Raw genomic sequence first — 7,368 nt, 5'->3', positions numbered from 1 at the left:
CTTGGATTAGATATACCCAAAGGTCCGCCGCTTTCAGCCATTCCACACGCTGTCGGATACACCTGGGTCACTGGGAACGATTTCAGTGGATTCTGGGCGGGTGAAACCTGCTCAGTATAAGCAGGTACCAGATAGATAGACCCCTTTCTTTCCGTTGTTGCCAGTGCTTCCCCGGGCCGGGAAGGGAACAAGGCCCGTAAGGCGGCGCAAAGCGTTTTCTCCGCAGGTGAGGGTGGTGTACCACCACCCGGCAGGTTTCCTCGGAAGAATGAAATTCCTTGGTTCGCGAAGCGAACAAAGGCCAAAGGCTTCGTTCGGGGTCTTCGACCCGCGAGAGAACGCGAAGAGTTTTCATCATTTTTGAAAACGCTTTGCGCTTTCTGCCCTTCGGGGACTGGGGGTAAGTGCCGTACCGGCGCTAACCAGGTATCTGAGATAAATTGCGTGATAAATTGCGGGAGAAATTGTCCTATAGGGCGATTTCGGGGTCCCCGCCGCAGGGAACCCGCCTCTCCCCCCGGTCCCGTTTCCCCCCGAGACCTACGGCATTTCTTCCGGGACGGGAAATCCCCGGCTGGGAAAGAGGGGTCCCCCCACAGGGGGGGCCGGCCCCCCCCTACGGTGGGACCCAAAGGGTCCCGGGGGGGGGCTCGACCCGGGGAAAGCTTTCCCCGTGAGATTTATCCCGGACCTTCGGGGGAGCTCCCCGTACCTGCTCCCCCGGGAAACGGGGGACGGGAACGAAGTGGGAGGGTCGGAGGCCGGGTTCCCACGGTCGCGGAGGAAACCGAAGCGCTTTCTCTCCGCCCCGCGCTTTTGCGCGCTTCGGAGGTTATCTCTTTCCTGAACGGAATGAGGTAGAGGAGCGCTTGCCGCGCCCCGCGCTTTCCCGCCCTTCAGGTTGGGTTTTGAGCCACTTTTCTCGCTTGGTTGGCTCGTGGGACAAAGGCCGAAGTGGCACGGAGCGCTAGGTAGGTACTAAGGGTCCTATGACTTCCAGCCGGGGATTCAGTTCACCGTTGGATCTCGCCGATACAGCCTATGGTTCTGGTGTCTTGGGATATCGTTTTGTTAATTGTCCCCAAGGGGTTGAATAATCAGCTCCCATGCAGCTGTTTCCAGCTCCTCCAATCTAGACCTTGTCGCTGTTTAACCTCGACAGGCAGGAAGCACACCAGCGTGCGTTCGCGCGTTTCCACCGTGCTTATGGCACGGGTTAACCGGGTGGCCAGTCGACTAGAGGGAAGATAACTTCGATTCGCCAGGCGGGCGGGCTTCTCTCGTGTGACACTATAGAGTTCGCGCGGTGTTCCTTACCTCCTAGCCCTCAACCGCGCTTTTGTAACATGCTATGGTCTCACGCTCTTACGAGGTAGTGATGAGTTCCACGCTCTAGCACAAGGCGCCCCGGCAGTACTGAGATTGGCCGCAATCTGCCGGTACCCATAGGCCGTCTTACGGCCGCTCGAGAAGAAACTGCAGTGATCTTGAATGAGGAACCTACAGCGATAAATGAGATCCCCATAAAGGTACCACTAGATTAAGCACCGAACAAAGTGATTTCACATCCAGTGAAAATCTTAGCTGATTCTTCAGAGTTGGTAATTCCAGTAAACCCATGGATCATAGAACAAATAGGGCGGCGTGGGCCCCCCATCCACACTCTACGTATAGACGCGAACCCCCTCGTAACCGTACGTGCGACTCTCACTGCATACGGCTTGCACGAACACTATTGGATCTATCTCATTATGGGGCCTTCCACCTCGATCTCCATTTTGGAAATAGAACTTGCGTTCCGGGGCGCCTCCTTAGTTCGTTAAAGGAGTGGCACATAGCGCTTATCAGGGGCTTCAGCCACTCGACTGAAGGGAGGGCCGGGTTCCTTTCGGAACACTCAGCGAAATTGCCAAGTCCCCCGTAGCGTAGGGGGGAGGGGTTGGCCATTTCCAGGGCCTCCGGCCTACTTGCCCTGGCGGGAGAGGGTGGCTCCGCCCCTTCGAGTTTCGTTTTCGGAACGCCTCTAGTAGCTCCTCCATTCTCACCTCGTTCCAAGGACCACTTGTTCGTGATGGTATTTGCACAAACAAGGCTGAAAGTTTACGGTTTATGACCCGCAGGTATCTTGTAATCGGGTCGCTCCGCGCCTTCGCTGTTGAGGGTTCGCGGACATGATGGATTTCCACTGGTCCTGCGCGCTGAGCATCGTTCATCAAGCATTCCGAGAAGGCAAGGCCCAAGGTTCGCAGAAACCTTCGGCCTTGCTAACGTCGGGTATATGTTGAGGTATCCCTTCCTTATGTGAAATCTCATCAAATCTTTTGATCGGGTGTGAGATTGTACTCTTTCATAAGCACTCTCTGTTGTTCTTGTTCCGGCGTCTGTCGACAGTATTTCAGGGGTGGACCTCGACATTGGTTGCCCTTCCGTTTAGGGATGGGGTAGGCCTTCCTCGAACCAGAAGGTCTCGAACGCGCTCCGTTTGGTTTTCTGTAACTTCGAGAGCTAATCCATCTTCAGTTCCTCTTCGCTTAACACATTGGTAATGCCAATATTGTCCGTATCGTAGGAATAATTTGATAGGGGAACGCGGAGTTGGTTTGGAGAACGAGGGGAGTGAAGAACGAAGGTTCTACGAACGAAGTGAAGAGCGAAAGATATGTACATAGATAGATATATCTATATGAGTGGGTCGAATATCTCGTCTGACTGAAAACGCTCCGTTGGTTTTACGAGGGAGCGAAAGCCTCTTCCTCTCTTTCCTCGATTGAAGTTCTAAATCTTTCTTTCCCCCATTTATCCAATTCATTCGGGTAAATATTGGCGGCGGGTGGGAGAGAGACTTTGGCCCGTGGTACGCCCAGCCGCTGTCCTTGGATTTTGGGATTCCAAATAACCTGCGCCACGGGCGGATAAGCCTTATATTATAATGGGGCGGGGATAGCCGATCCTATTTCTCCCAATCCCCATCAGTTTGTGCTGGTGCATAGTAACGTAGATTGGGCAACCTTCGGCCGGCCCACATAGTAGCCGCCCGGTGCGAATATCTCTGAGTGCCGTGTGACACTCCCGTTCGGAATCCGTGTGACCAGTTACAGAAGATGGGTTTGTATATGGCTTCCAAGATCACTCCCATAGTTCCTAGTATGACCTTGTCCCGTGGTGGGATGATGGTCAGGGGTCGGAGTTCGCTCTCCGCCTTGGGGATACTTCGCCGGGACTTGGTGGAACCAAAACCGTTCTTAGTTATTCCACGTTTTTCTTTCATTTCATTTCATTTCAAAGGTCCATCCATTCCGCTGAGATTCCGTCCAGTGTTTGGCTGTAAGTGGCAGGGGTGAGGGTTCCCGGGTGTGATCATCGTTTCCGTAAGCAGCAAATCTTTATCTAAGACCATTATTGGGTAAAGCTGGTGGTTTACGTGATCGGGGCCGAAGGCCTGATTCGTTTGGTAGATTTGGTCGAGGTCATTGTGTACCCTGGAGCAATCCGTGAGTGGTGTACAGAAGTTCCTACGACCGAGTGTTCCTAGCCCCTGTGAACATTTTGGTGAATGTCTTAAAGAGGGCCTCTCCAACCGGTGAAGTGGGTGTCCACTTACTTCGGCCATTCCTGGCTTGTCTTCGATAACGCCTATTCCGGGAGAAGTCGGGATAAGGGCACTTGAGGGATCCTTTAGGGACCCAGGAGAACATGTAGCGCTGGGTTGGGGTTTAGTGAACCAACTAGGGTCGCTCCTTTAGTTGAAGTATTGGGCTTCTTCGCACCCTCCCGTTGCCCTTGTTGGGTTACACCCTCGGAACCACCCCTCTAAGTATATTTATTTCGCTCCACTTTCTTCAATCCCAACTTTACGCCGAGGACTTTTTCCGTCGTGGAATGAGACCAAGGGAATCTCCATCTCAACCGGGGTTTGAGGTGTCGCACATAGGAGATTAAGACATAGCCCGTCGCCATCGCTGAGGGACGTTTGGCGAGGTGTGTCCGATGAATATATATATATATCCATATATCGGTAGTGGGCCAGTCGTACCCAAACAATAATATTCCGGGGGGGAATGCACCTGAAATGGAATATTTTAAGCCGGCTTCTGTGGAAAATTCGGAGTCTCTCTTCGAGGCTGCGATCACATAAAAACGTGAACTTTAAGGCTCGGTAGCTGAATACGTGGCAATTGAATCACAGGCCGGGATCATGAAAGGCGTACTGCGGGTAGGAGGTGAAATTGATACAATAGATTCAAAAGCATTCAACCTCTCCCGTTTGAAATAATCCAAGCACATAACAATGGTACTAGCCGTACTTAATAATGGCAATATTTCGCGAAAATATGTCAAATTGTCTTTCATACCATTATTATGCAGTAGATTAGCAAACGTTATAGGTGCGCCAGCGGCGGCCGGTATGATGGTTATTAGAAACCGATAGGGTGGGTCCTCCCTCCCCGGTCAGAACCACACGTGCAAGTTTCCCCGCATGTGGCTCGTTCGTGATGACTTCTGAAGATTTACGGGGACTACCGGGCCTGAACCGTGGGATGCGTGTCCCACATGAGCGAACCTTTCGAACACTGATTTATGTGTCCGGAGTATATGGCTCATGCCATATCCTAGTCGCCCGGATTCAAGTTCTATTTACTATGTCTAGACGTATTTGAGTTCGCCTCGAAATTACCAACCGTTGCACTTTGTCCTTCATTCAGCAAGGGTTTCACCCACGCCCTTCACTCTACGAAAGAAGGCCGAAGGCCCGTATTTCGAACCAAAGGTCCTCCGGTTGGACGATTATTTGACTACGGAAGTCTCGTTGGCATGGAGAACTCCATTTGGCTTTCAGCGAGTTCGGGTCTCTGGAAGGAAATTATGCGCCGTGTTGCTTTACCTTTAGAAGCACCACACTTACCACTTCAGGACTTATAGTGAGGCTCCTCTGATGTGTCGGGGGGTTCAATCGCAATGCATCTTGCTCAGCAAGTCAAGCGTAGCCATCCACTTGGGGGAAGTATGGAATGTCTATTGTTGCATGTCCAGGGTCCATGCCTAGGACAATCCTGGAGGAGTTTCGTTTGTGAGCAGCTTTACTTGTCAGTCCGACCACGGGAGTAACCCACTTACTACCACTGTATAGGTTGGGGAGTTAGCTGTTTGGCAAGTTCCAGGGCATATATTCCCTATAACTCATAGGAGTAGGTATATCTATCTCGCCTATCCTGTTTGCTAAGGTTCTATCGCCGGTTCCTCGGCTACAGAAGTAGCCAGCCCTAAAGTTTACTCCAGTTGTCTCGAGACTCGGTCGGGAAATTCCCCAGTCTGTCAACCTTTATTGGCATTTCCCCAATTCGCTTATCCCATCATGATTTCCTTTTTCTAGCCAGGTGCAGCATACCTGTCGGGGACGCTTCTGCGTGTTCGTTTACAGAATATCACATTATCATCTACCTCCCTTTCCTCGGAGCTCTTCATGCTAAGGGGCATTGTCGTATGCTCGACTTGGGTTGCCTGGTGTAATTCTCGGAGTACATTATGGCAGGATCTTTCACCCGGCCAACAAAGCCTCGGTCTCCAAGGATTGGGCGGCTATGCCCTACTTCTATTGAAGTCAATCCCTATAGAGTCCATTCGGGTGATCCCTAGGTTGCGCGTTTGGTAGTTGACTCGCCGTTTGGTACCGCGTACGCAAAACCTGTTTATTACAGTTACTCTTGGAGGGTTGGTCGCACATGAATAATAGCGTTCGGACTCAAGTGCCTTCCGGAACACCCCACCTGGGGGGAGTTACCTTGCTCCTGTTGCGTACAATTAGCCCTGCGGCGAGCGGATAGTCCCCATGCTATGGTTCCCGGCAGCGGTCTGATCCCTGCCGGTTGGGGAGTCCATCCGAGCGATGGCTTTCAACCTTCGCATTCCAGGACGTGCCCTCCTAGGCGCATAACACTAAGTAAACCAAGCCAACCCGCATTACGTACTAACAGTAGATAGTCATATTGTTTGAAAGTACTAAATAGAACTCCATAAATGGGCGAAGTAATAGTTGCGTTAATGGGAAAGATCTCTGGGAAAAGCGCGAAAAAATCATGCTCAAATATTCCTTTCAACGACGTCTAAGTTTGTTCGGTTTTTTCCTTCTCTCCCTCTTTTCCATATGCATGGGAGTTAAGGGTGAGAACGCGAAGCGTTTTCAGTCAAGGTGGGGGTGGTGTATCACCACCCCGGGCCCCTAACAGCTCGGCTACTGGATCACTACTCCAGTGCTTCCCGAGAGTGGCCGAAGCAGCTTCAGCGGGCGGCCCTGGCTTCCGCTTTCACCTCAATCGGGATAAGTTGCACATTGTACGGCCGGCCGGGAACTGGAAACTGCAATCCCGGCAGGCTGGCCAATCCGTTCAGAGCCTTCAAAAACAAAGAGCTTCAGGCTGGCCAATCCGTCGCCTTCACGTAAATGCAATTTCATGGAAAGCAAATGATATTTCGCGTTGGGTATGTAGGAGCAATTGCATTAGCTTACACCCCAGGGACTCGGGAAGAAACGAGGATAACAGAGAGAAAGAATAATGCCCAATCCCGAGAACTCTCTTATATCTACCCCGAGGACCAGCTAGCCTTGCCAACTCCTTCTATTGGATGGCGAGTTCGATTAACGAGAAGGTTCCTAGAAGCACATGATTTGTCGATTCATTATTATACCTTTATTTATCTCGTTCCGCAAATGAAGCGTCTGAACCAAGGGATAGTTGCCTAGGTAACATTCATTCATGTATACTACTAGAATGCCATCGCGATACGCCCGGCCTAGGTCAGAGTTGTTCTTTGCCGTTCAATTACTACATAGAAATCTATCTCATAATTAGTAATAATAATAATAACAATAATACTCGGGTGTATAGCTCAGTTGGTAGAGCATTGGGCTTTTAACCTAATGGTCGCAGGTTCAAGTCCTGCTATACCCAAACCTGAAACACGTGATTGAGTAGTTATGACAGTTCGTATATACGTTCAAAGATCACTCTTCGGGTTAGGGGGACTATTCGCCCAATGATTGAAGGCCGGAGAGAAGAAACCCATTTGATTTCGGCGAGGCCTAGTGATGGCATAACTTCGAGGTTCCAACTGCTACGGATAGGGGGACTTGAACCCCCACGACGTTGGTCACCAGAACCTAAACCTGGCATGTCTACCAATTCCATCATATCCGCACGTCGATTCAAAACGCTCTTATTGAAAAACCCGAACTTCTTCACTGCTAACTGGATAAAGCCAGGAACGCCGGTAGCGGAGCAAGGCTCAGATGGCGTAGCAATTAGGGGAAGCTGAAACACCGCCGTATATTTTGATTCTCTCGGCAGCGTAATTCGCTCAATGAAATAGAGC

The 7,368-nt window shown here is 51.0% G+C and overlaps 1 non-coding gene across 1 annotated transcript; it reads left to right on the top strand.

Annotated features, from left to right (window-relative positions):
- The first annotated feature begins 6,874 nt into the window (after nt 1–6,874).
- On the top strand, nt 6,875–6,947 carry TRNAK-UUU (transfer RNA lysine (anticodon UUU)). The gene has a single exon. It is a non-coding gene; the product is annotated as a tRNA-Lys (tRNA).
- The last annotated feature ends 421 nt before the right edge of the window (nt 6,948–7,368 follow it).

This window comes from Dipteris shenzhenensis, unplaced genomic scaffold, assembly GCF_047967505.1.
Source record: "Dipteris shenzhenensis isolate YYH24624 ecotype China unplaced genomic scaffold, Dip_SZ_1.0 scaf0077, whole genome shotgun sequence".
Classification (NCBI taxonomy): Eukaryota; Viridiplantae; Streptophyta; class Polypodiopsida; order Gleicheniales; family Dipteridaceae; genus Dipteris; species Dipteris shenzhenensis.
The sequence above is the reverse complement of the archived record's forward strand: the minus strand, read 5'-3'. Positions and strand labels throughout refer to the sequence as shown.